We start from the raw sequence: 27,469 nt of genomic DNA on the forward strand, positions 1-27,469 counted from the left end.
TTTACAAAGTCTTACACAACACGTCACTTCACAAGAAAAATCATGATAGTGAGGTTTTGAGAATTTAAAATTATAACTTCACTTGAAGTTCCCTACATATCACGTGGCAGTTGTCTGGTATCACCATAATGTGAATGTCAGTAGCTGAACTACTGTGACATCAATGTGGGACAGCGCCAGCAGCCTTCTCTTGTGGCAAAGTGTTGCAATGTCCAAAAATTTTTTACATTTCTGAAATGCGTCAGATCAGGTGATGGCTGAGGCTGAAAGAGATGGCGGAGTGACAGCAGTGTTCAAGAGACGAGGCAACAAAATCAGAATTTGAGTAACAAGCCAGAAGAAGAAGAAGAAGAAGAAAAAGAAGTGAAGTGATTCTGACAAGGAAACCTCACTTTGCCGCGTTTCTCAATACATGGTAAATTTGTCTGACTAGGCTCTAAATCATTCGAGCTCTGACTGACCAGATTGCCCCCAGAGAGTCCCGTTCTATGGCCTATGTATAACTCTGTTACCAATGATGCCCTTCCTATAATTCTCCTCCGAAAAATGTCATTCCTTGCTATCACTCGCTCCCTCCACAGCCAAGAGGCAGCTTCTCTCCATTACTGTTATGCTTCTCTGCCTTTCTGGAAAACGTTTAGATGAACTGTTCCTCTGTAGGACCACTATTCTTAAACAAAGTTTTTTGTAGGAGCTAAGCATTCGGTATTTCACGGTTGTCAAAGGTCTACCTTAGCGCTTTCTTTTCACTCTCTCCCCCGCAAGATAGTGATTTGTAGAATCAAAAAGATGGCTTTCAGCTGACAGTAGCACCTTTTGTTGAGCATTCGTCATCACTTCACTTCGTATAAACATTTGCATAAGTGATTAAAATTCTTTTCGGTATTATGCCGCGTCATTGCTAAAAACTAACAACACATACGGAAACTGGGGCAGCTGAGGAAGAGGAAGGTTAAACTGCTCAATGATTTGGCGTTCCTTAAAAGGTGCCGAGATCCTCATGTCATCCCGAAATTCATTACAGTACGGCCTCAAATCGATACGAGAAGAGTAAGAACCATTTACTATCGGTCCATCCACGCATTATTAAGGGAGAGGATACAACACCTCCGGAGATTCATAGACTACAACAACAGGCAACTGTAGAGCATGCATTTATCAGCGAAGGACTGGGATAACATCGACCGATTATACCACAACTAGACCTGCATGGAGGAGATCTTGGTCAGCAGAAGACAGAAACAGAAATTTGAGAAGCTCACGGGAAACAAACACCCCTCACAGCTAAGCTTGGATACAGCTCGCACTGTGGTTAACATCTCTACACTGACCATAAGTGAGACAACGACGTCAGTTCTGTCCAAGGGGTTAAACTTCGCAGTTACGCCCACAAAGATTTCCACAGAAAGGCCATTCAATCTGTGGAGGCGTCACTCCACCAAGTACCACGTGTCGAAGCAGAAACGATAAGGCAGGAAACTGTAAGAATCTTACAAACAGCAGAACCTCCCAGAGCCAATATATCACACGTCAAGAAAGACAGGCCATAAGAGAGCTCAGGAATAACAAGGATATTGTGGTCCTATATGCGGACATAGGAAACGTTACGGTTCTGATGGACACTTCTAAATATGAAAAGAATATGGACGAACTGCTACGCGATCCCATTTACAGAGTATCAACTTCTCATCCATATCCGCATCCAGTGACGCCAATCGCTGAGAGTGACACGGCGGTCACTCAGCCCTGTCGGGCCTTCCGAGGGCTGTTCAGACGACGTTTAGTTTTTACTTTTATTAATTTATTGCTAACTGCTGGAGGACAGGTGTACGACTTTAAACGGAACGTGGCTCTTCTCAACAGCGATAGTTCAGACATGTAGTGGTGCTCTAAATCCATACAGACATGGATCAATCATGGGGCACCTTCATGTAACATATACACATTACTGAACTATGTAAACAAATTAATAAATAACTGCGAATAACAAAGGAGAAAATATTCAGGATGTGATCCCATAGGATAGTAGAGTGGCTCACACTCAAATAATTTTCGTTAATCACGTGTTTTTTCATATCACACACATCTATTCCTCGTGGTGGCCTCTCAAATATAGTTACTAAACAAAATAAAGGTGCAGAACCAACTTTTTGACACTACAGTGAAAACAAAAAGCGTTCGTAAGCTCTTACGATTATGTACTTAGACACAAAGTCGCACATAAAATCACCTAAACCGTAACAAACTTCTACGTGAGTGTACAGGTGGCAATTCACAACGGCGGAAATATTGACTCACTGTCAGCGCAGCTAATAGTCTATGCCCTTTGAAGTTCAGTCACAAAATATGTCCCAATCTCGAATTCATGCGAAAAAAAATGTCCCAAGCTGGCGCATATCGAAATATTTCAAAGTCCTGAGAAGTCCCTTAACTATGTGGCTTTCTGGCCGCACTATATTTCCAAAATCATTCTTAGTTACAAAACAATGAATACGAAAAGCCACAAACTTTGCTCTGCTCACAGATCTAAGAACTTGATCACGTGACCGAATAGCTAACTCAATTTAGAATCTTACAACCTCACCATCGCTGCTAAATTCAGATATACTTTAACAAATACATGTTACTGAAAAAGCAAGATAATTAGTAAATCCTATGACGTTGCTGGTAAAAACTAACATTTAGCTTACCATAGCCTCATTGCAATAGTCCGACATTTCTTATTACATGTATAGATTTCGAACTTTTACCAGGAGACGTTGATAAATCTTGGGATTTACCTATACCAACTGGTATTCATTATAAAAATCACTTTCCCAATGATTGAAATTGTTTTTTAACTAGGTTATTTAAATGTACTTACATTCCAATGTGATTATAATGAAGATTATACGATATTAAAATTAGTGAAAAATAGTTTAATTATACAAAAATGTTTAAAACATTTTACCCTGCGAATGTCAACCCTTGCTGCAAGGTTGACTGTGTTGGCATTTAAAATTGCATAACACGGAAGGCGATTTCCACAAGCATTTTTTAGATTAACACTATTTTGAACAACGGGATTTCCTGAACTCTTGTTCTCCAACAGAAGATGGTTTGTCAACCGCTTCCCATACACTAATTTCCTCTCTTCTTACTTCTTCGACGTTGATGGAATTTTCTGTCCACAGTATAAATTCGTTGCTAGTATACAGTTACTTCAATTCGTCAGCCTTGGCACCAACCTGATAAAATTCGTCATCCAGAATATTTCTCACCACTGTCATTACTGATTTTGCATTAATTTTTTCCTGCTGTGTCTCCAGTTCTTTAATTCTCACATTTTGACCATCCGAATGTTTTGGAATTCTATTACATGATGCTGCTTTCATTTTCTTTTTTGCAACTGAAGACCTTCCTTGGCAGCCTGTCAGACAATTTATTGAACCCGTTGTAATTCGTCAGCGCCTCGTCACAACGATCGGTTGGTACAGCTGGCCTGGTGTTAACTGTCGTTAAATCCTGTGTCTCTGATGCTTCTTCACCTGCTGCAAACGCGCTTTCTACCTGCATTTCTTTTGTTTCAGCTCCATTTTTGAATGCATTCATAAACATTAACCTTCAGACCATTTCGAAATTTCATTTGTTTCCATCCAGGTTGATAACGTATTTTCAGTGTCTTGATTTGAACTCCCGACTCGTCCCTGACACTGATTGTGCCTTGACTTCATATGTGCTATATTTATATCATTCCGCAGCTCACATAAACTTTGGATGATTTAGTTACAAAACCCTCTAACATTATCAGAATGAAAAACATTTGGGGTGCCGACGGCTGAGAAAATATCCAAAAGCTGAAATGCTACTTCATCAGCTCTTGTCAAAATTAATTCACAGAGGATAATTGATTTTTTGATATGATCTTGTTGTGCAAGTATGAAATACGATTTATGGGCTGGGTTTGCCAGCAAATCGAATAAGTCAATTTGTCATCATGAATTCATTTCCCTTTGTATGATAGGTTTCACTGCAACACCCGTTTTAATAGCGTTTTGTTTTTTTGCTGGCATAGTTAGCATAATATAAAAAAGTTACGTTTGATTCAACAGTCATGTAGTTGTACTTACGATTCAGATGCATAATTGTCCGAGTTCGGCTGGCATAGCCTATTGTGATGTGATCCTCCAGTATTACGTTAAACAGTTCATCGAAATAAACATAATGAATAATTTATTCTTTTTCAGTAGACACTGGTGCTATGAGTTTCTCTTTAACTCCAGTGTTGAAAAACTCACGTTGCTTCAAGCGTCCCTAGTGAATAGATTTCTTACTGGCAACAGTTTCTTGTTCATTTTTCTATTCGCTTAAAAGAATTTTACGTTGCTCCTTTATAACCAAAGGGCTTGTCCTCCTTATTCACTGATTCACTTAAAAGTTGAGAAAATCTGTTACGCATAAAATCACTCATTCTGATTAAAAGTAGCACAAGAAACAACAGCACTAAAACGAGTCGCAAAGATGATCGTACACGGGCTTACAATACTCGACACAGACTGAAACTTCGCATCGGTGAGACGATTGACAACAAGAAATTACCGACCGAGAAACGCACCGAACCTACGCATTGGAGGTGGGAGTCTTCGATCCAACTTTTACCTGTTCACATGGGTAAATCCTAGGATTTATCAACATCTCTTGGTATAAGTTCGAAATCTATGCATACAATATCAAACTTCGGACTTTTACCACAGTGCGATGGTAAATTTTTGGTTTCACTGGTAACTTATGCTATTTAGCAATAATCTCATTTTTACAGTAACATACACATTACGCATATATGTTGGATATATTTATGGTTACTGTGCATTCAAATCGTACATTATTGAATTTTACACGTAGCTAAATCACTAGTTTTATTTAAATACCACATACTATAAATGGAACGAAAAACGTTGACGAATTTGTTATTCGGCAGCACCACACTACATAAATGACCGTCTTCAAAACATCATGTTACCAAATGTTTTTACTCAATTACATAAAGATAATGGGATAATAGGACAATTCATTCATGTCATCAATAATCTTTAATGTACATGTGAAGAAACTTTTATTCTGGCACTACTCTACAAAATATTCAACAAATTATTTGTAAGAGTCAGTATATAGTTGTTCAACAACTCTATAATTTTCAACAGTACTACGTAAATAGTCATTGTATAGCTGGCTAGTGAATTATAAGCATACACAGTGTGTCTAAAAATTTTGTTATTGATTTTATAATCAATTTTATATACAGTTTTAAATAAATTTGTTGATGTTGACTTAATACATATGATAATAGTTTTAGTGATATTTTAGATTTTTGGTAGCATGTCTGGGAGCAGTTCAAGTTTTAACATAGTAAGTTTCTGTCCATACCGTTACCCTCCTTGAAACACACTATGGCATTTCCTACCCACCTAATTTTTGAATTTCCAGGACGAGAGATCTCCACCATCTCTGTTTACGGCTTGCTTTAGACGCAACGGGACACAATGCCTACCGCCCGCTTACCTACCTGGAATAGCTGCTATCCAACAACTTACCACCCATATATGGTCAACCAAACGCGCTGTTGTGGAGTACTCTTACCTAGCGGACTCGCTCCCGGTAATATCAGCAACCGAAGAAAATGACTGTGTTGGTGGTAGAAATGGAATCAGTACAACTGTTCACACAGAAGTACATCATTAATCAACCCTGCCAAAACAACCTGAGAAATCACATCACGTTGTTAACAGTACCACATACTAACTATTAGAACACAATCTGATGAAAGTATTTGATAAGTTATTAACGCACGTAATATGATATCTTCAACTCTCCTGGAAACACTTTCAGTGAGGTGTCTGAATGTTTATGAAGGTATGGCAACCTAGCCTTCCACAGGAGCCGAAACTAGACAAGGTGAGAATGTTCGACTCTGAGGACTGGAACTCATTTGATGTTCTCACTCATCACAAAGGGCTCAGGTCGGGAATCTGAGCAAACCTTTCCGTTATAGAAGATTATTGTCCACAGACTGTGGCCTCAGTAAGGCAGAGTGCACTGCCGTGCTGACAGAAACGGTCATCGTCTCTGAACTGTTACTCTACTGTACGCAGTACATAATGATGTAGGCTGCCACAGTCGGTGTCATAGTGATTAAATTTCTTCTGGGTATTATGCCGCATCATTGCTAAAAACTAACAATAATAATAAACTAAAACCGACGGTTCGGCCAAATTGCAATGGCCTTCCCCAGGCAACGACTGGCTTTGCATGGGGACAGGTGCTTCTGTTTATTACAGACTGTCGATGTCTTACGTCACTGTTGTAAAACGTTTAATTGGTACTCTAACATGATTGGCTAGTGATGTCGTAAGGGAAGAAGGAATGAAATAGGCTGTTCATGGATGTCCATGTCGTCAACGATTGGTAGCTGTCCACCAATCTGATCGTCAAGTTTCCCTCCAGGTTTTCGCGGAAGTGGACTGACAGTTGCTCTGCTGCTGTTTGTTCAGATACGTCCGTGTCCCGTGTACCTTCTGTCCCGCAACCACTCTCGGCCCGTTGGACTGGGATTGCCGGCAGCGTCGCCTCCTGTTTTTTGCTTTCTCGCACCCACGATTCTTTCGATAGTATTCGAGCTTCCTGGAACCTGATAGGTTGTCCACAGTCACGGTGGTGTTTCGCTATCACCGATTTATTATGTTGTTATAATCGTACATAGCGTTCGTGTTCTGCTACTCGTAAGCTGACATGTCTCCTTCTCCTATATAGGCAGCTCTGCACTCACACCTGCAGTGTTAAGATTGTTGACTACATCCTTGGTGGAACTATCATTTCGTGGATCCTGTGACTGCTTTGAAAAATCGGTTTGAAACCTCTTCGGCGGAGGACGTTGCCTAGCCGTTCACTGACGCCTTTTACATATGGTAAGTGTACCAGTGGAAGCTTCTCTTCTTTGGCTTCTTCTCGTGTTATGCTCCCTTTGGTTTTAGCTACCTTTCTTATGATGATTCATCATAGCCGTTGGCACGAAACATCTGTTGTAACTCTTTAATTCTTCTTTATTCTTATTTTCATCGCTTATCCGGTAGGCGTGGGCAGTTAACGTAAGCAGAACAGAATACTTCTGAGCTGGGTGGTGGTCCTCTCCACGTGCAGGTACCAATTAGTGTGCGCTGGTTGGTTTCCGGTACACTTCGTGTCCCAGTTTACCTTCTTTAGCTCTGTATACTTCCACATCCAGAAATGGCAACGTACCTTTGTTGTCAGTCTCATGTGTGAACTTTATATTTTTGTGCAGGCTATTTAAGTGCTGGAGGAAGTTTCCCAATTCCGCTTCACCGTGAGACCAGACAACGAATGTGTCGTCCACATATCGTACCCAACAACCGGGACGTAACGGAGCAGAAGCTAGGGCCATTTGCTCAAGGGCTTCCATGAAGATGTCCGCAGCTACAGGGGAGACCGAGAGACACATTGCCACTCCATCTAACTGCTCGTAACAATTTCCCCGCCAGGTGAAGTACGAAGATGACAGGCATAAGCGCACCAGATCGCAGATACCTGGTCGGATCCGATCATGTAGAATGCGCATAGTCTCCTCAATAGGTACGTTAGGGAAGAGAGACTTGATGTGAAAGCTGACCATAATGTCTGATGGCCTTATTCGCTGTTCCCTAATCAGTTGTATGAAGTGGGAAGAGTCTTTCACATAGGAGTCTGCTTTTCCCACAAGACGGCGTAACTTAGGTGCCAGATGTTTAGCAACGTAATACTAGGTGAATCTATTCAGGTCACTATGGGCCTCAGCGTGGAACCCTCCTTATGGAGCCTAGGTACTCTGTAGATTCTAGGAGTAACAGGCACCTTGGTCATTAGTCTCTTGCTTTGACAGGATCAATTCTCGAGTCCTTTACACACTCAGCACAGGTCCTGACCACTGCAACATATATCTCTGCACCGTGTCATCCACTGTGCTTCAAAAATTTTCCCTTATTTCCAACAAGTATACAAATCTGTTTAGATTACTGTAGAAACTGAGAATTGCACATACATTAAATTAAACCATTCATTAAATTCAAATAAAATTATTAATGTCGACAGTGGGTGTCTGCTGTGAATCTGCGCATGTTGCACGACTCTTTCGTAAAAATGTCCCATAACAAGAAGTAAGCGGCTTCGATGGTGGACTCGTCATTGGATGTCACTTAACAGATCTATCAGGGACATTTCAATCCTTCTAAAGCGGTTCAGATCGGATACTGCCGATGTGAATGTTAAGTGGAATTGCGAAGGAACAACCACTACCTAACCAAGACCGGTGGGACCTCATGTCCTGACGGATATGGACCATCGAGATTTCATATTTTGGTTGGAAAAAGTCACATGATATCGTCAGAATGAATTATTCGTGCATTCCAAAAGGCTACTACAAGTCCAGTTAGCCCAATGACTGTGACAGAAAATTGAAAGGAATGGGGTACAAGGACGGATCAGCACCTCATAATCGACACATATATGTAGTCAGACGCTGGGGGTGGCCTAAAGACCGCTGGACTGTCGGCGAATGGAAAACAGAGACTTGGAATAACATTATAGCCTCTCGCAATCCGATGGAGGGGTTAGATTTGACAGATGGCTAGAGAATGTTCCATGCCAACGGTGGTGCCGGTGGTGTTACAGTATGGGGGTGTTCTTCGTGGTTAGGTCGTGGACCCCTTACTGTGCTTAAGAAAATGCTAAAATTGGATAGATATGAACACATTTTACATCATTATGTACTGCGTGCAGTGGAGGAACAGTTCAGAGACGATGACTGTTTCTGTCAGCACGGCAGTGCACTCTGCCTTACTGAGGCCACAGTCTGTGGACAATAATCTTCTATAACGGAAAGGTTTGCTCAGATTCCCGACCTGAGCCCTTTGTGATGAGTGCGAACATCAGTTGAGTTCCAGTCCTCAGAGTCGAACATTCTCACCTTGTCTAGTTTCGGCTCCTGTGGAAGGCTAGGTTGCCATACCTCCATGAACATTCAGACACCTCACTGAAAGTGTTTCCAGGAGAGTTGAAGATATCATATTATGTGCGTTAATAACTTATCAAATACTTTCATCAGATAGTGTTCTAATAGTTAGTATGTGGTACTGTTAACAACGTGATGTGATTTCTCAGGTTGTTTTGGCAGGGTTGATTAATGATGTACTTCTGTGTGAACAGTTGTGCTGATTCCATTTCTACCACCAACACAGTCATTTTCTTCGGTTGCTGATATTACCAGGAGCGAGTCCGCTGGGCAAGAGTACTCCACAACAGCGCGTTTGGTTGACCATATATGGGTGGTAAGTGGTTGGATAGCAGCTATTCCAAGTAAGTAGGCGGGCTGTAGGCGTTGTGTCCCGTGGCGTCTAAAGCAAGCCATAAACAGAGATGGTGGAGAGCTCTCGTCTTGGAAATTCCCAAATCAGGAGGGTAGGAAATGCCATAGTGTGTTTCAAGGAGGGTAACGCAAAATTTACAGACACACTGTATATGCTTATCATACACTAGCCAGCTATACAGTGACTATTTACGTAGTACTGTTGAAAATTATAGAGTTGTTGAACAACTATATACTGACTGTTACAAATAATTTGTTGAATATTTTGTAGAGTAGTGCCAGAATAAAAGTTTCTTCACATGTACATTAAAGATTATTGATGACATGAATGAATTGTCCTATTATCCCATTATCTTTATGTAATTGAGTAAAAACATTTGGTAACATGATGTTTTGAAGACGGTCATTTATGTAGTGTGGTGCTGCCGAATAACAAATTCGTCAACGTTTTTCGTTCCATTTATAGTATGTGGTATTTAAATAAAACTAGTGATTTAGCTACGTGTAAAATTCAATAATGTACGATTTGAATGCACAGTAACCATAAATATATCCAACATATATGCGTAATGTGTATGTTACTGTAAAAATGAGATTATTGCTAAATAGCATAAGTTACCAGTGAAACCAAAAATTTACCATCGCACTGTGGTAAAAGTCCGAAGTTTGATATTGTATGCATAGATTTCGAACTTATACCAAGAGATGTTGATAAATCCTAGGATTTACCCATGTGAACAGGTAAAAGTTGGATCGAAGACTCCCACCTCCAATGCGTAGGTTCGGTGCGTTTCTCGGTCGGTAATTTCTTGTTGTCAATCGTCTCACCGATGCGAAGTTTCAGTCTGTGTCGAGTATTGTAAGCCCGTGTACGATCATCTTTGCGATTCGTTTTAGTGCTGTTGTTTCTTGTGCTACTTTTAATCAGAATGAGTGATTTTATGCGTAACAGATTTTCTCAACTTTTAAGTGAATCAGTGAATAAGGAGGACAAGCCCTTTGGTTATAAAGGAGCAACGTAAAATTCTTTTAAGCGAATAGAAAAATGAACAAGAAACTGTTGCCAGTAAGAAATCTATTCACTAGGGACGCTTGAAGCAACGTGAGTTTTTCAACACTGGAGTTAAAGAGAAACTCATAGCACCAGTGTCTACTGAAAAAGAATAAATTATTCATTATGTTTATTTCGATGAACTGTTTAACGTAATACTGGAGGATCACATCACAATAGGCTATGCCAGCCGAACTCGGACAATTATGCATCTGAATCGTAAGTACAACTACATGACTGTTGAATCAAACGTAACTTTTTTATATTATGCTAACTATGCCAGCAAAAAAACAAAACGCTATTAAAACGGGTGTTGCAGTGAAACCTATCATACAAAGGGAAATGAATTCATGATGACAAATTGACTTATTCGATTTGCTGGCAAACCCAGCCCATAAATCGTATTTCATACTTGCACAACAAGATCATATCAAAAAATCAATTATCCTCTGTGAATTAATTTTGACAAGAGCTGATGAAGTAGCATTTCAGCTTTTGGATATTTTCTCAGCCGTCGGCACCCCAAATGTTTTTCATTCTGATAATGTTAGAGGGTTTTGTAACTAAATCATCCAAAGTTTATGTGAGCTGTGGAATGATATAAATATAGCACATATGAAGTCAAGGCACAATCAGTGTCAGGGACGAGTCGGGAGTTCAAATCAAGACACTGAAAATACGTTATCAACCTGGATGGAAACAAATGAAATTTCGAAATGGTCTGAAGGTTAATGTTTATGAATGCATTCAAAAATGGAGCTGAAACAAAAGAAATGCAGGTAGAAAGTGCGTTTGCATCAGGTGAAGAAGCATCAGAGACACAGGATTTAACGACAGTTAACACCAGGCCAGTTGTACCAACCGATCGTTGTGACGAGGCGCTGACGAATTACAACGGGTTTAATAAATTGTCTGACAGGCTGCCAAGGAAGGTCTTCAGTTGCAAAAAAGAAAATGAAAGCAGCATCATGTAATAGAATTCCAAAACATTCGGATGGTCAAAATGTGAGAATTAAAGAACAGGAGACACAGCAGGAAGAACCTAATGCAAAATCAGTAATGACAGTGGTGAGAAATATTCTGGATGACGAATTTTATCAGGTTGGTGCCAAGGCTGACGAACTGAAGTAACTGTACACTAGGAACGAGTTTATACTGTGGACAGAAAATTCCATCAACGTCGAAGAAGTAAGATGAGAGGAAATTAGTGTATGGGAAGCGGTTGACAAACCATCTTCTGTTGGAGAACAAGAGTTCAGGAAATCCCGTTGTTCAAAATAGTGTTAATCTAAAAAATGCTTGTGGAAATCGCCTTCCGTGTTATGCAATTTTAAATGCCAACACAGTCAACCTTGCAGCAAGGGTTGACATTCGCAGGGTAAAATGTTTTAAACATTTTTGTATAATTGAACTATTTTTCACTAATTTTAATATCGAATAATCTTCATTATAATCACATTGTAATGTAAGTACATTTAAATAACCTAGTTAAATAACAATTTCAATCATTGGGAAAGTGATTTTTATAAAGAATACCAGTTGGTATAGGTAAATCCCAGGATTTGTCAACGTCTCCTGGTAAAAGTTCGAAATCTATACATATAACAAGAAACGTCGGACTATTGCAATGAGGCTATGATAGGCTAAATGTTAGTTTTTACCAGCAACGTCATAAGATTTACTAATTATCTTGCTTTTTCAGTAACATGTATTTGTTAAAGTATATCTGAATTTAGCAGGGATGGTGAGGTTGTAAGATTCTACATTGAGTTAACTATTCGATCACGTGATCAAGTTCGTAGATCTGTGAGCAGATCAAAGTTTGTGGCCTTTCGTATTCATTGTTTTGTAACTAAGAATGATTTTGGAAATATAGTGCGGCCATAAAGCCACATAGTTAAGGGACTTCTCAGGACTTTGAAATATTTCGATATGCGCCAACTTGGGACATTTTTTTTCGCATGAATTCGAGATTGGGACATATTTTGTGACTGAACTTCAAAGGGCATAGACTATTAGCTGCGCTGACAGTGAGTCAATATTTCCGCCGTTGTGAATTGCCACCTGTACACTCACGTAGAAGTTTGTTACGGTTTAGGTGATTTTATGTGCGACTTTGTGTCTAAGTACATAATCGTAAGAGCTTACGAACGCTTTTTGTTTTCACTGTAGTGTCAAAAATTTGGTTCTGCACCTTTATTTTGTTTAGTAACTATATTTGAGAGGCCACCACGAGGAATAGATGTGTGTGATATGAAAAAACGAGTGAGTAACACTAATTATTTGAGTGTGGGCCACTCTACTATCCTATGGGACCACATCCTGAATATTTTCTCCTTTGCTATTTGCAGTTATTTATTAATTTGTTTACATAGTTCAGTAATGTGTATATGTTACATGAAGGTGCCTTATGATTGATCCATGTCTGTATGGATTTAGAGCACCACTACAGGTCTGAACTATCGCTGTTGAGAAGAGCCACGTTCCGTTTAAAGTTAGCAATAAATTAATAAAACTAAAAACTAAACGTCGTCTGAACAGCCCTCGGAAGGCCCGACAGAGCTGAGTGACCGCCATGTCATTCTCAGCGATTGGCGTCACTGGAAGCAGATATGGAGGACCATGTGATCAGCGCACTGCACTCCAGGCCGTTGGCAGTTTTCGTGACCGGAGCCGTTACTTCCAGTGAAGTAGCTCTTCAATTATTCTCTCAATTCTCTCAAGGGCTGCGTGCAGTCCGCTTACCAAGAGCGCTAAGGAGACACGGACAGTCATCCATCTAAGTGCCAGCCAAGCCCGACAGCGCTTAATTTCGGTGATCTGACGGGATCCGTTGTTAGCAGTGTGGCAAGGTCGATTGCAGCTATGAATTAATGCTGATGAGCAATTAATTTCTTGTCTTTAATTTGAAACCATGTCCTCAGTGACGTTACAAACCCTAGTCGGAAAACCCAACAAGCAGGGACGAAGGTTTCAAATTAACCTAGTTTGGAGTGTCCGGCACCCTATTCATTAAGATCTCACCGGCAGTCATTATCCACTAGAGCTGCCAAATGCTCATAAAGTAAGAATTCCACAGAATATTAGTGTAGGCTCCGAAAAGTAAAGAAAACAGAAAGGCGTAGTGGGTGTCAGGAATCGATCTCACACTCAGCTACACATAATAGATGTGTGAGACTAAAAGTAGATCACAGTATGGCTGATGTTCACATAACAGCACAAATAGCACTCCTACAGCACCTAAAGAAGACGACTGCGACGATCGTCCAAATAGCGTAAATAATATGGAAGTAACAACTCGGTTGTATAACCAGAAGTACACCAATGATTCACTAGGTGTATCTGTTATCTCTGTTTCATAACGTCTTGTGCCTCATTGACGTGAAACAAATACATCCATTTCACTTCTCCTGCATCTGCCGTAAGCATTAGTCGCAATACATTACACTCTGCCTCATCCTTGAGTACCCAGCCCTGATGCCGCGCCTCTATCAACATACCCAACATTTCGTCTATCTCCAAAAACCTCATTTCTTTTCCCATTCAGTTTCGGTCGTCTTCCCTTCCCGGACAATTAAATGTAGCTGTCATATACGTCTAAACACAGAATGTGAAAAAGGCCACAAGTCTGACAGTTAATATATGCATCCGAAAGAGTAATGCTATTATTTCAACAAATTGATTTTTCTGATAATCTTACTGTGGTGTCACCGCAAGACACCACACTTGCTAGGTGGTAGCCTTTAAATCGGCCGCGGTAGTATACGTCAGACCCACGTGTCGCCACTATCAGTGATTGCAGGCCGAGCGCTGCCACACGGCAGGTCTAGAGAGACTTCCTAGCACTCGCCCCAGTTGTACAGCCGACTTTGCTAGCTATGGTTCACTGACTTCTACGCTCTCATTTGCCGAAACGATACTTAGCATAGCCTTCAGCCACGTTATTTGCTACGACCTAGCCAGGCGCCATTATCAGTTATTATTGATTGTGATTCATGTACCGTCAAGAGCGACGTTCACCGTTAATGGATTAAAGTTAAGTATACCACCAGATACGTCCGTTTTTCTCAATTCTAATTCCCTTGGCACGTTCCAGACCTCACGCCAGACTGCGTGAACTTAAACGCATGCATTTCGGCCTCCTTTAGTAAAACGGTGTTGGCTCTCCAGCCAACCACAACACTTACGATGATACTTTCGTGGTTCATAAGTTTTGAGTCCAGAATGGGAGGTTAGTTGAGATGGATGCAAATCATCTGGAAGCAGTGGGTCGAAACTGGTAAGACATATTACCGAGGGAGTTCAAGTGGATGGAACGTCTAAGTACAACAACCTCTGCGAGAATAGTAGGAAATTCACATCGGCTGGAAAACGTCATAAGCAAATTCATCACTTTCCCATTTCACCTGAAAGGTATTCCAAATTATTTCTTTCTCCCATGAATCATTCGTACAGCGGAAGAAATAATCATCTTAGAACGTGCAACGTACAGAAACTTCTAAATTATTTTCAAAACTGGGAAGATGATGTCAGACTCTGACAGATGGAAACACATGGCGCCATTGAGGGAACTAAATTCCACTCATAGAAAAATCGATTAAGCAAGATACAAGATAAAATTTCAGTGGATATTATTTACGTCTTATAAAACATACGGCTGCGAGTCCCCCTAATAAGGGTCCATAAGGTGGTTCTACTGACGAGACCACTTTCTATGTTCAAATTAGCCATTCTGGAATGCCAGGCCCACTGCCTACGAATAGATATAACTTTGAATAGGCAGAGTGGGATACTCATTTGCAAGGTGTATTCCTGAATGAGAGGAAGAATTTAGAGAGTGAATGAGCTTCGCTGCAAGTGTGTTAATCTGGTAATAATAATAATAATAATAATAATAATAACTTCGTTTGGCCCCCCGGCCGAGGGGAATTCTTTCAATTGGGCACCACTTTGGCGCCTTGCGTATTCATTACCCACCCTAGTTGTCCACCAGGGGAAAAGAGATGAACAGTTTAACGCGAGAGCCGACCAAAATGTTGCACTCTGAAGACTCTTCACGCTATCCAGAAGTTAAGACTAGTTTAAAGACAGATTTCCGTGGTCCGACCGGTATTCCATCTCGAGACCTCTCAGTTTCCACTCAGGCACTTTACCACTATAGCACCAGGCCTACCACAAAAGTGTAGTTACAGCCACAGACAGACTAGGAACTTCGGACCTCCAACGTATTCGTGAGCTTTAGTCACGTCTGCTTCAAGAGAATTCTCCAAGCATCGGTTTTACACCGTCCTTCAGTGAGAGTAAAGGGGAAGACATAAGCCATATATTTTTCAATTTCACAAATGGATGTGATTTCACAAATCTTGTTGTACGATATTTAAAAGTGCAATTTCATTTACAGGAGAAAAACTGTATCCCACACGTGTTGTTATACATTCATTTATTTAAATCAGATACAATCATTTCAAAAAGAGTCTGAGCATATGATTTCATTCTACTGTTAATGATCAAAATAACATTGCTGGGTGCAAGGGACTATCGCCAGAAAAAAAATATTTCCCTGCGATATACTCAGTTTGCCTTGAATGGTTCTTAAAAACACACCTAATCTCCACAAAGCACTCTGAAGCGCATAGATGAGGATGCCTCCCACTTAAACAGTTAACCACGTACAGAATGCAGAAATATTAATTGCTGAAACGCCTCTTGATAGCTGTAATTTGTCCGGTCTTAGCAATCTTTAGTAGATTCCTCACTTAAATCCTGCTCTTCGGATTTTGTAATTATGCTTTTACTTCCTGACAGTCCAATTTCTTCAGCATTCTAATGACTCAATCTCATGGGTCCCACAAATCTCTGTCCATTCTTCTTGCCCTCTTGGAATCCTTTCAACATCCTCTGTCAGACCTACTTCCTGCTGGTCACACAAACCTAAGTAGCATTTTAAGATGAGATGCTCAAGTGTTTTGTAAGCAGTCTCCGTTGCGCTATCCCAGCTTCCTGTCAAAGAACCGAAGTCTTCCACCCAAGTGACAGTTCCACTTCATCTCCTAGACAATTATTTCTATGACTTGATCGATCGTAATTTTAAGTTACTAATGTTGTAGTCACAAGGTATCATGCCGTTTCATTTTGTGAAGCGCTCTATTTTACAAATCTGAACGTTTAAAGTAAGTTTCACGTTCGTACCGTACTTTAAAGTCTTATCGAGATCTGATTCAAGGTCTGTGGAGCTTTTGTCAGACAGTACTTTATCACAGATAACTATATCATCTATGAAAAGTCTGAGGTTAATATTAAAGTAGGATGAAAGGGCATAAAATCCTAAATGCTCGGGATGGTACGACTGAAGTTACTTCTACATCGGTTGATGACGATTCATCCAAGATAATCTGCTATATCCTTTCTACCAAAAACTCCCTGATCTAGTCACAAATTTCGCTGAATAATACAAACGCTCGTACTTTCGATAATAACTTCTGTGTAATGGATGTTACCGATTTATAGCTCTCCCAATTCCGTTACAGAGAAGGCAGTGTGTACCCCGCATAGAACTCTAAACTATGCAGAGAATTCACCGTAATTAGCACACGGAGCACTGATTCTGGAAACTATCGAAAATACTTTCTTGAACTCGATTAATCATTCCTCACATTTCTCTGCTCTTACGTAGAAAGCCGTAAGCTGCACCGAACTTGGATAGTGTGTCCTTATTTAGCCCCCACTCTGCAGTTCAGCGCTTTATTGCACAGCGAAAGTATATACGAGGAGTTGATTAGGCACCTACCTGCAGAACCATTTGATATACTTGAAGAGCAATTCATCTGTCTATTTCTTAAAGCAGTATTCCGACAAACTCATAGATTATTACAGCGAGCTTTCTAGATACAGTAATAAGATTGATTTTTTCAAAGCCTTTATTTAACGTAATTCCTTTCTTTGAAAGCTGAATAACATCTCCAACACTGAGTCTCGATGCAAGAGCCTGAAGAACAGGGATTATATTCACTCTCCACAGTTACTTAAAGAGTCGTGATACAGTAACCACTTGTGTATCTCCATTGGCGTTATGGCAGGAGTCATGTTTCAAATGGCATGAGTAGCTTCCCGATAAAAACGCTTATGTACCATAGTTTTTTTAGCGTATCTTCTTTATGGAAGAGCTTGCTGTTAAAAGTAATAATGATATATGTGTATCACATCTCTTTATGAAAATGATGTTTGCCATTTTATCACTGGCGTATTTTTTCTGTAAGGTTTAGATATGCTGCATTTCCTCGCCTGAGATGAAGAAAAATCATTGACAGCTGCTTTAAATTCCAATCATGCACTCTTAGAGAAACTAATTAAGTATGGTTATCTGCGTTATTACGTGAAGCTCAAACACAATGAAGGAGTGTGGTATACTGTGTTAAAACAAGAGCACCATGCAAGCCCAAAATATCATCAGATGGACATATACACTTCCAGTCTACTTTATTTACGAATCACTTCGAGAGCAATGTAGCTATTAGCTAAGACATTCGACTCATATTCAGAAGAGTATCACTCAAATTCCGTAATCCCGTGCGTATAACCAGATTCAAGTTTTATGTTGTTCCCGTAAATGACTAAATGTAAACGCTGGAATGAGTAATTTGAAGGCAGGTTGACTTACTTTCATGCCTCCAGCGACACTGTAGAAAGATTCTAATCATGGACCTACGGCATCGTCTAAACAGTGACTGCTCCAGTCTTCTTGATGTATCTGTTAAACCTTCTGTTCCGGAGGCACCAAAGTCTTGCTGCGTAAACTATGATGGACGTGAAAATGGCATCAATCTCATCGAATCATCTGTGATTTGCATTGTCGGTAAAATGACTGAATGTTTAGTATTTTTTCTGTTAGTATTTTACACAGTTTACGCTATGCATCGGTCTTTATCTATTGCATTGCTCCTGTTTGTGTTGTGTAAGCAGTTCTAGGTATTGGGACTTAAGGTTTCTGTTATTTGCCACTCGGAGAGGACTGCTGCAGTGTGGGACATTCGACAATTATTTCTAGCTCATGTTGTACGTCGTAGTTGGACAGGACTGCTGCAGAGTGAGACATCAGACAATTCTTTCTAGCTCATCTGGTACTTAGTGAAATGAACGTCAACTCGGCTGGCCATAGGATCTTCTTTAATATCGTGAAGTCAGTATTAGTGACACATTCGAGATGCGCACTTTATAATAGTTTTTGTAATGTGGCAGATTTACACTGTCTGATATTATATTGACACTGGACACTACTAGTTTTCATGTAACATGTTGCAAATTGCTTTCTTACAGTTAGATCTTTTAATAGGAACTCTGTTTCGATCTTTATTATTTTCATCGTTAATCGTGAATGTAATTACACGCATTGTAATCGCAGCTGGTCAATCTAGTATGGACTAATGACTATGAAACTTTTGTTGCATCTCTCCTCTCCGTTAGTGCCTCTATGTTAGTAGCTGTTCAGACTCTGTTGTGGTGCGTCTTAGTTTGTCCCGCACAATTCGTCACTAACATGCTTACATTCTTGAATGCTGTTTAAAATATTCTTATCTCTAGAATCTGTGTTTCTGCTAAACTAGGGGATACTTTTCGCATGCATATCTGTCGTGGTAGGTACATTTTTACCATGAGTTCAATATACGGCTTTGTGTAATCATAATACTGTGGATACATATTTGTGAGAATCCATTCACTGTTTTGGTGTCTAAATGCAATAGAAGCCGAATGTTCACAAAATCTCTCCGAGATTTGTTGGTAGTTTTCTGCTTTTCTTCATAAGTACAATAACAGCCGTTGCATTTGTTGATTCGAGGACGTAGCCGATATCCGAGGGAAATTAGTGTTTAAATGATACAAACGATATATTCCAACAGAGTACTCCATTAACGGGTGCAAATCCGCATAAATTCAGCTTCTTCTTTTGATATTTCGGCTTTGCATCGTTCAGCCGTCTCCACAGTTAGGTCCATCGTTCAGCCATCTTCATTGTGAGCCGAAAGACTGACTCTCCATCACCGGCCCCATCATTACACCCACGCCACTGCACATGCGGTCACAGATAAACGTATGCCAAGGACGTTGATCGGCGACATGCAATTACAATGTGCATAGACGATATCTGTGGCTCTGCAGTCGATCCTCGCTGGGATGTCGATGTATCATCACTCTGAGCTACGCTGTCGCGAAATCTTTGTAAGTTCTTTACAGAAAGCGCCGAATTCAATGACTTATCCAAGCTGAAGCAACTATCTCTATTAATTTAATTCGTCGGCGAACCAATTTTAATAGTGTCATTGTGCCTTTCATCACCGAGTCCCAGAAAGATGATGTAGACGTAAAATCTCGACGTTTTCATACAACACATACTAACCAGTATCAATGCTGTTTTGTCACAATAGATTTATTTGGCTGTAAGAGGCAGGTGTACTTACGGTGTTCCGTAAATTTTTCATGGACTATACGAATCGTCTCATGTATGAGAGGCCACATTCGCAGGAGACCTTGCAAATCCAGCATTCGGAAGTGCCATATCACCTTTTAATGAAAACCAAGAGTGCTGCTGCCTTCTGTGGAGGACGAAACTCGCTTTTACTTTGTGTTTACTGACCATCCGTTCCATTTTTGACAACAGGTTTTCCATGTGTGCCACAAAAGCCATGGATTTAAAAGCTTTCTGTTTCTCCTTGTAGTCTGTTTATGGGCAATTTTTGTTTCATTCGTACCGTCTTACGAACGTGCTGTGGAGAATACTCGTTGGTTTCAAAGCCTTTTTACTGTTTCTTTGATTATTCAAGTACGACACTGGTTTTGACCTTTTATGCTATATTTAAGTATCTGATTTTATGGTTTAAATTGCTCTGAGCACTATGGGATTTAACACCTGAGGTCATCAGTTCCCTAGAACTTAGAACTACTTAAAACCAACGACATCACACACATCCCTGCCCGAGGCAGGATTCGAACCTGCGACCGTCGCAGTAGATTAGATTAGATTAGCTTAGTACTTGTTCCACAGATTATGAAGACGACACTTCGTAATGGTGCGGAACGTGTCAGGTTAATAAAAGGTGTCTATACAAGATATGACATTAGACAAAATAGTGCATGACACTAAATATTTTTTTGTGGATGTTCGGAAATTACCCACTTACTATATCAAAAATTCATCTAATGAGTAGGAGTTGCCTAAGAAATTCTTTTAATTTCCTTTTAAATGCTATATGGCTATCTGTCAAACTTTTGATGCTATTTGGTAAGTGACACTTAACCTGTTATGACCCTCAAAGAAGGACATAAAGTAAGAAAAATATTGGATTGCCACAAAAATACCAGAAGGAAAAACACCATCTTCTTAGGGATCAGTAAATAATCGTGGCAGCACGTCATGCTTAGTCAAAGCAGGCTTACGTTGGCAAATAAAAGACGAGCACAAGCCCTTAAAACGTAATGATGGTGAAATCTACGAGTGTGAGTAATAGAACAACTGAATACTAAAATGAGGAAGCGCCATAGAAATGTGACTATTGATGTTAAATATCTTCAGACTGTATAAAATTATCTTTGCGGTGGCCCTGTGCATCATAATTTTTGCAATTAGACCGTCAACAAATGTAAGTGAAGTTACATTAAATTAGATGAGGAAATTAAGTCTAAAGGGAACTAAACGAACTAAAATCGACGACAGTGTGTCAAGTATAAAAATATAGTATGTGCCACTGATAATACAAAATACCGAAGGTAACAACAGGAGTCCAAAGAGTGGTGACAGGGGGGTAAATCGATGTTGGCTGAAGAGGGATGGGAGAGATACAGGAATATACCATGTTAAGACAAGGCTTATAAAATTAACACAGTGTAATTAGAGAGAGATTAGGTTTGTAATCAAACACGGGGGTGCGGGGGGGTAGGGGGTGGGGGGGGGGGAATGTCAAACGACAATAACGAGATCGTGGGTGTATGTAGGGTATGGGGAGCAGGGCTGAATAAAATTACTGTAGGGATATGAGTGCATATTTGGTTAAATGTTGAAGCAGGAAAATACTCTCATAACTCTTTTGTCATTTTATTGAGCTTCCTCACTCCCCATCCCCTACATACACCCACATGTAACACTGCTTCTCGCACTTCTCCATCTCACTAATGTCCTTACACCTTACCGACCTCCCGACACCCCCCCCCCCCACCCTCTCCCACGTTCCTGTATTACACTGTTACCCGTCTGAATTTTCTTGTTTTCATAAGTCTTGGCTTAAGAACGCACATTCCTGTACCTCTGCCATCTCTCTTCAGCCAGCATCCTTTTACACCCCTCCTCCCCTCCCATGTTTTTAACTCATATTGTTAACTCACGTATTTTGTATTATCAATGGCACTTACTATATTCTTATAGGCGATTCATTGTCTTTGAATTTTATTTCGTTTTGTTCCATTTACATTTCAGTTCCTCATTTAATTTAATGTAGGTTCACTTAGAGTTGTTGACGATCTAATGTTTATATGTTAATTGCAAGGATGATTGTGCACAGTGCGATCCAAATATAATTTTATGTAGTCTGTAGATGTTTATCATTAGTAGACATATATCTATGACATTTTGTCATCTTAGTATTCAGTTATTCTATTACTCATACTCTTTTATTTCATCATTATTACTTTTCAAGGACATGTGCTCATCTTTTATTTACCAACTTATGCCTTTTTCAACTAAATATGACGTGTTTCCACGAATATTTACTGATCTGTAACAAGATGATGATTTTACATCTGGCATTTCGTAGCGAGCCAATATTTATCTTAATTTATGGCCAACTTTGAGCGTGACAACATGTTAAGTGCCCTGCAATATATGTGAAAGACATAAAATCAAATACTTCAAAATAGTACAAAAGGTCATAATCTTTGTTGTACTTAAATAAACAATAAAACGGTAAAATGGCGGTGTCTTACTTTAAAAATATTGTATGAATGTTGCTCAGCAGCACCAAAAACTGTTCAAAAACTATTTAAGTGTAGGAGCTCCTACCGCAGGTGGTTTTCGTCTGAAATGTGTCCTTTATGGACTAAAATTCTGCAGACTCTCATCGGCTACGCAGGATAGTGGCAGGTATTGGCACGTAAATATAAAACCTATATACTTCGGTTTTCGATAATCTTCACAACGTTCCATCATCTTTGCGCCGAACCAAAACGTCCAAAAATGGCAGAAAGCCTTGCTCTTCAATTCCCATTGTTAACTGGAGTTTTGCACGGATGGAATTCAAATAGTTTAAAAATTCTTGCAACTTGTCTTCACTATGGGGCTACACTACTAACGTTTCGTCAACTTGAGTGCAAAGTATTGTGGGCTTTAAAACAGCATTTTCAAGCCTATTTTCTTCGAAGTCCTCCATAAATAAATTGGTCACCAAGAGCAAGGCGGCACCGTCAGTATGTTCAGAAAGTTAGTCATTAGTTCATACAAAGTGGACTTCTTTGCCGCCGATCAACGTCTCTGTCGCCTGTGTCTGTGTCGCATGTGCGGTGACACGGTCTGCGAGTTTACAAGATCGAAGCGGGTGCTGGAACGTCAGCCTTTCGCCTCGCTCTGAAGATGGCTGACTGACATAGAGCGGAAACCTTAGAAGAAGAAGCTATGCGGCTGCAAACCCGAAATTTAATTCAGCAGTCATTACGCTGCAAAATATGAAGATGCGCACCAGTAAAGTAGTCAGGGTCCCACTAAGCCTTCTAATTGCCCTTATGATATAGCCATAGTCGGCTTCCGTATCCGAATGTCAGTATGTCTGACTACCATGCGAAGGACCCAGGTTCAGATTACATTAGATTAGATTAGATTAACACTACTTTTATGGATCATGAATACGATATTTTGTAATGATGTAGAACTAGTCAAATTTTCCAATACAGACATAATTAAGTTAATTTAACAATATAATGAAGTTAATATAACAACTTTATTATTATTTTTTAAATTTTTTTTCTTAATTGGTATCTAAAAATTCCTCTATGGAGTAGAAGGAGTTGTCATTCAGAAATGATAGTAATTTCTTCTTAAATACTTGTTGGTTATCTGTCAGACTTTGAATACTATTTGGTAAGTGACCAAAGTCTTTAGTGGTCGTATAATTCACCCCTTTCTGTGCCAAAGTTCGCAGTACTGCCAGGAATTTTTTCTTATTAGAAGGACTAGTATATGGTGCACGTAGCCAACTCACAAATTGAGGAGCTTCTTGAGTGAGAATTAATGATTCCAAGGCTTGGAAAGTCGACAACTGCCAGGAGAATGCTGTGTTGAGTCCATTCATGTACACATGGCGACCGCATGACGGCACATGGCAGAGGAGCGACACCGTGTGGACTGCAGGAACTGATTGTGGCGAAGCAAATTGTCCGAACTAATTTACAGAATACATGCAGTTTAATTCGTTTTTGTTTCATTTCGAAGGGTTGACAGCACTGTGTCCTTCAGTGGCACTGCTGTCTATTGGCAGCAGAAAAGTCGCTTATCCTAAGTATGTTAATGTTTGTTTGCATCCAACTCATTAACAGAATCATCATGTTAATAATAACTAAGGTTGGATAAGGGCAATATTAATAGTAATCACAAAAGGAGGGAGACAAAAGTCCTTCAGCACAATTAACGTGCGTGCATTATAGTGAATCCGTATTTACACAGTGTCTAGATTGCTTAAAATCGCACATGTTAGGGAGAAAACATGAAGTGGCGAACCGTTAAACAGTAATTACAATGAACATTAGTCTTATAACGCTCGAAGCTTTAGTAGTAATGGCCCATCAAAACAGTGACAAATGTTCTTTGCAAAAGGTACCTACATACTACAATAGAGACTAGAAACATTCGATAACTGTCAGTAGCGCACTTCGTATTCTTGTTACAGCGAACCAGACTCAACGCACTCCAGGATTACATAAACAACATTTCTAACACTCTGGAATTCCTGTATGTCTCTGCTAAAGTACTAGATATAACCTGAGCAAAATTCTTGCAACATGATGCAAAACGTTCTTTTCGCACGCGTCTGCTCTGTACTACAATATTAATCCGCCAAGCGCTGTTGACACAAAGTGCGAGGCGAGGGGCGAGTAGCAGCTTCGTGCTCAGCATGCGGGCTTTCCCACTACCATTTAAAAACCCGACAGTAGCGAATCACGTGTATGAGGTAGGGAGGCGGAGTTCATGACGTTGTGCAGCAGTAACGACTGCCATTTCACGTGATGGGGGGAGCGGTGTCAGTGGTATGACCTTGCACGGCCTTGCCTGTAGGGAATGTGGCAGCAGTGTGCAATGTAGGCATATATTCCGCTGTTTGTAGTATAACACCCGCACAGGATAGGGGCCATTAAATGATGCAACTTAAAAAGTAAACTTCTGTTGTATGTACTGAGCAATCACTACAGAGAACTTACTCATGTAATGAAATGCACGGTAAGACTGAGTTTCACTACATACGACAACATCAGTATCAATTTTCCATTAATCTTTTCCTGACGCAAATAATCCTTTTGTTCTGTAATGCATTAAGTCATGCAGTACTCTATAATTTCGGCAGCTGGAGGTCATGGCCATGATTCCAAGGCTACAGTTCGCAACTTATGCAAGTAATCTGATAGACCCTGCCAGTAATGCGCAACCTATAGTATGCAGCATTCCTTTCAAATAGAAGATGCTGGTTTTGAGTCTGTCCTGACCCTGAAATAAACGTTTGCTCCCATAAAGTTTCAAATTATTGTGCTCACTCCCAGGCACACAGATTTTTTTGCTTTCTTGAAAGACGTACTTTTGAGCGTAAGAGAGTTCCAACAAGTCGTAGAAGCACTCACGTTTAAACAAAAACGAACACTTAGGGCAGAAATCTACGACCTACAGGACGAACACCGAAATTGTGCCGTAGTCATCAAACCTTAATTTTTATCACATTTTATCTGAGGGTACAAAATGGATCAAACAAGCCTGTTCAGACGGTGATAGGAAGGATGAACGAAGATGGGGCATGAAGACGAAATTTAAAAAATGCTACCGCCAACCCTGTCTCGCTGTGGTCGTCAGTGCACAACTCGTACGTCACGAGTCCCGAGGTCCTGAGTTAAAATTGAAACATTATAAATTTTGAACCTCTCCCCGCCCTCGGCTTGATGTGCCTCATGAATGGTAACAATAATCGGGAACCATTAACAATCAACATCCAAGTGACAAGACGAATTCGGCTGGTGATATGTGCCGGCAGTGCGACCCGGTCAATTGCAGTGCCTACAGTTAATTTCTGCTGTGGGAGAGTCACTATTGCTTGAGGGGTTTGAGGCCAGTAGCGTAGAAGTGCAAGAGTAACTGCCTCATGCAAGAGAAAAGCCGACGCTAGTTTCACTTCATTTCCAGTCTGAGGATTTATGCCTCTAGTGAATACATAGTACGGCAAGAAAGGAAGAATGAATTGATTGTTTGTGTTAATAACGATCACCCTCCTTTACCTCCTCTGCATTACTGCAGATGACGTGTCACCGAGCACATTTGATCTGTGCATGCAGTACACGTGAGGCGCCTAGTTGTTTCCACTGCACTGTGTGGAATACGAAGGTTCTGTTATAGTTCACTAACCTGCTGTCTTCTAGCTGATGTCCCCAGCGCAGAAAACAGCACTCAGATCGTAGGTTCCGTATCTTGAGGCTGAAACTGACTTTTAGCGAGGTTCTGTTCTCAAATAATGTATCGCTTCTTCGGGATGCCACTCGCGTATTTTAATATAGCCACACTAGAAGACTACGTGATCTTAACACAACATCTTCTGATACAGCAAAGTACATGATCCAACACAATGTTTACGAAAATGTACCTTTACACTATTTGTGGCACGTGTCTGTGCCTCATTACTACCGGAGTGGATCTTTTTTAATACTGAATACTAGCAAACACATCCTGCCACAGACAACATAACCGTACATCTCGAGTGCCTAATCCAGAATGACGAATAAGAACTTAATTAAAAATTGGAAACACATCCTGCGATAGACAGCACGTCTATTCTTCTCGACTGCCTAATTCAGAGTGACGAACAGCCCGAAATAATTGGCGCTCCATACTAGCAAAAGCGTGACCCGAACGCTTCCGAAGTGCTTCATCAGAAATTTCGTCAGTCTTTTGATTTTCATTTAAATTGTTTTTAATCATTCTAAAACTACTTATTGATAGTCAGTTGTTGAGAGATATTTATATTAAAAAGTGAACTCATTCCACTGAGTAGTTTAACTAATAATAATAACTATAAATTAACGTTTTGGAGCCCTTGCTCCGAACACAGCAGCCAATCACAGAGCAGTAGCATTATGCCGGCGGTCTTCCTCAAGGGAATAGTACCGAATCTAACATATGTCACAGGTGCCTCACACCACATTTCGTCATCTATATACTTCTTGCTTCTCCACTGCTCTGGGAACAGCTACTTGGAGCCTAGTATGATGGCTGACTAAGCCAGAAACATGACAATACACTGAAGGATGAAAGACCGCAACACCAAGACGAAGCCGTGCAACATAAACCAAAGATAATAAGCGTGTTTCCACATGTGAAGGATGTATATTAAAATTTCACACCAGTCGAATACGAGTGGCGCTGTTACCGCTACTCTGAGGGTGCATATAGGTCTTCCTTTTGATACACTATGTTACGACCCTGAAGATTAGTTACTTTTTAGATTGGACATGGTGTGTTGATGTAGGTCAAGAATGCTTTAAATGCGTCAAAACGCCATTATCAGCACATCAATGACTTACAACGAGGTCGTGTAACAGGGCTGCGAGAATCTACCGGGTGATCAAAAAGTCAATATAAATTTGAAAACTTAATAAACCACGGAATAATGTAGATGCAGAGGTATAAACTGATACACATGCTTGGAATGATATGGGGTTTTATTAGACCAAAAAAAAAAAAACCGAGGTTCACAAAATGTCCGACAGATGGCACTGGATAGCAGAACGTCAGTGACTGCGCA

This window comes from Schistocerca gregaria, chromosome 2, assembly GCF_023897955.1.
Source record: "Schistocerca gregaria isolate iqSchGreg1 chromosome 2, iqSchGreg1.2, whole genome shotgun sequence".
In the NCBI taxonomy this organism is placed as follows: Eukaryota; Metazoa; Arthropoda; class Insecta; order Orthoptera; family Acrididae; genus Schistocerca; species Schistocerca gregaria.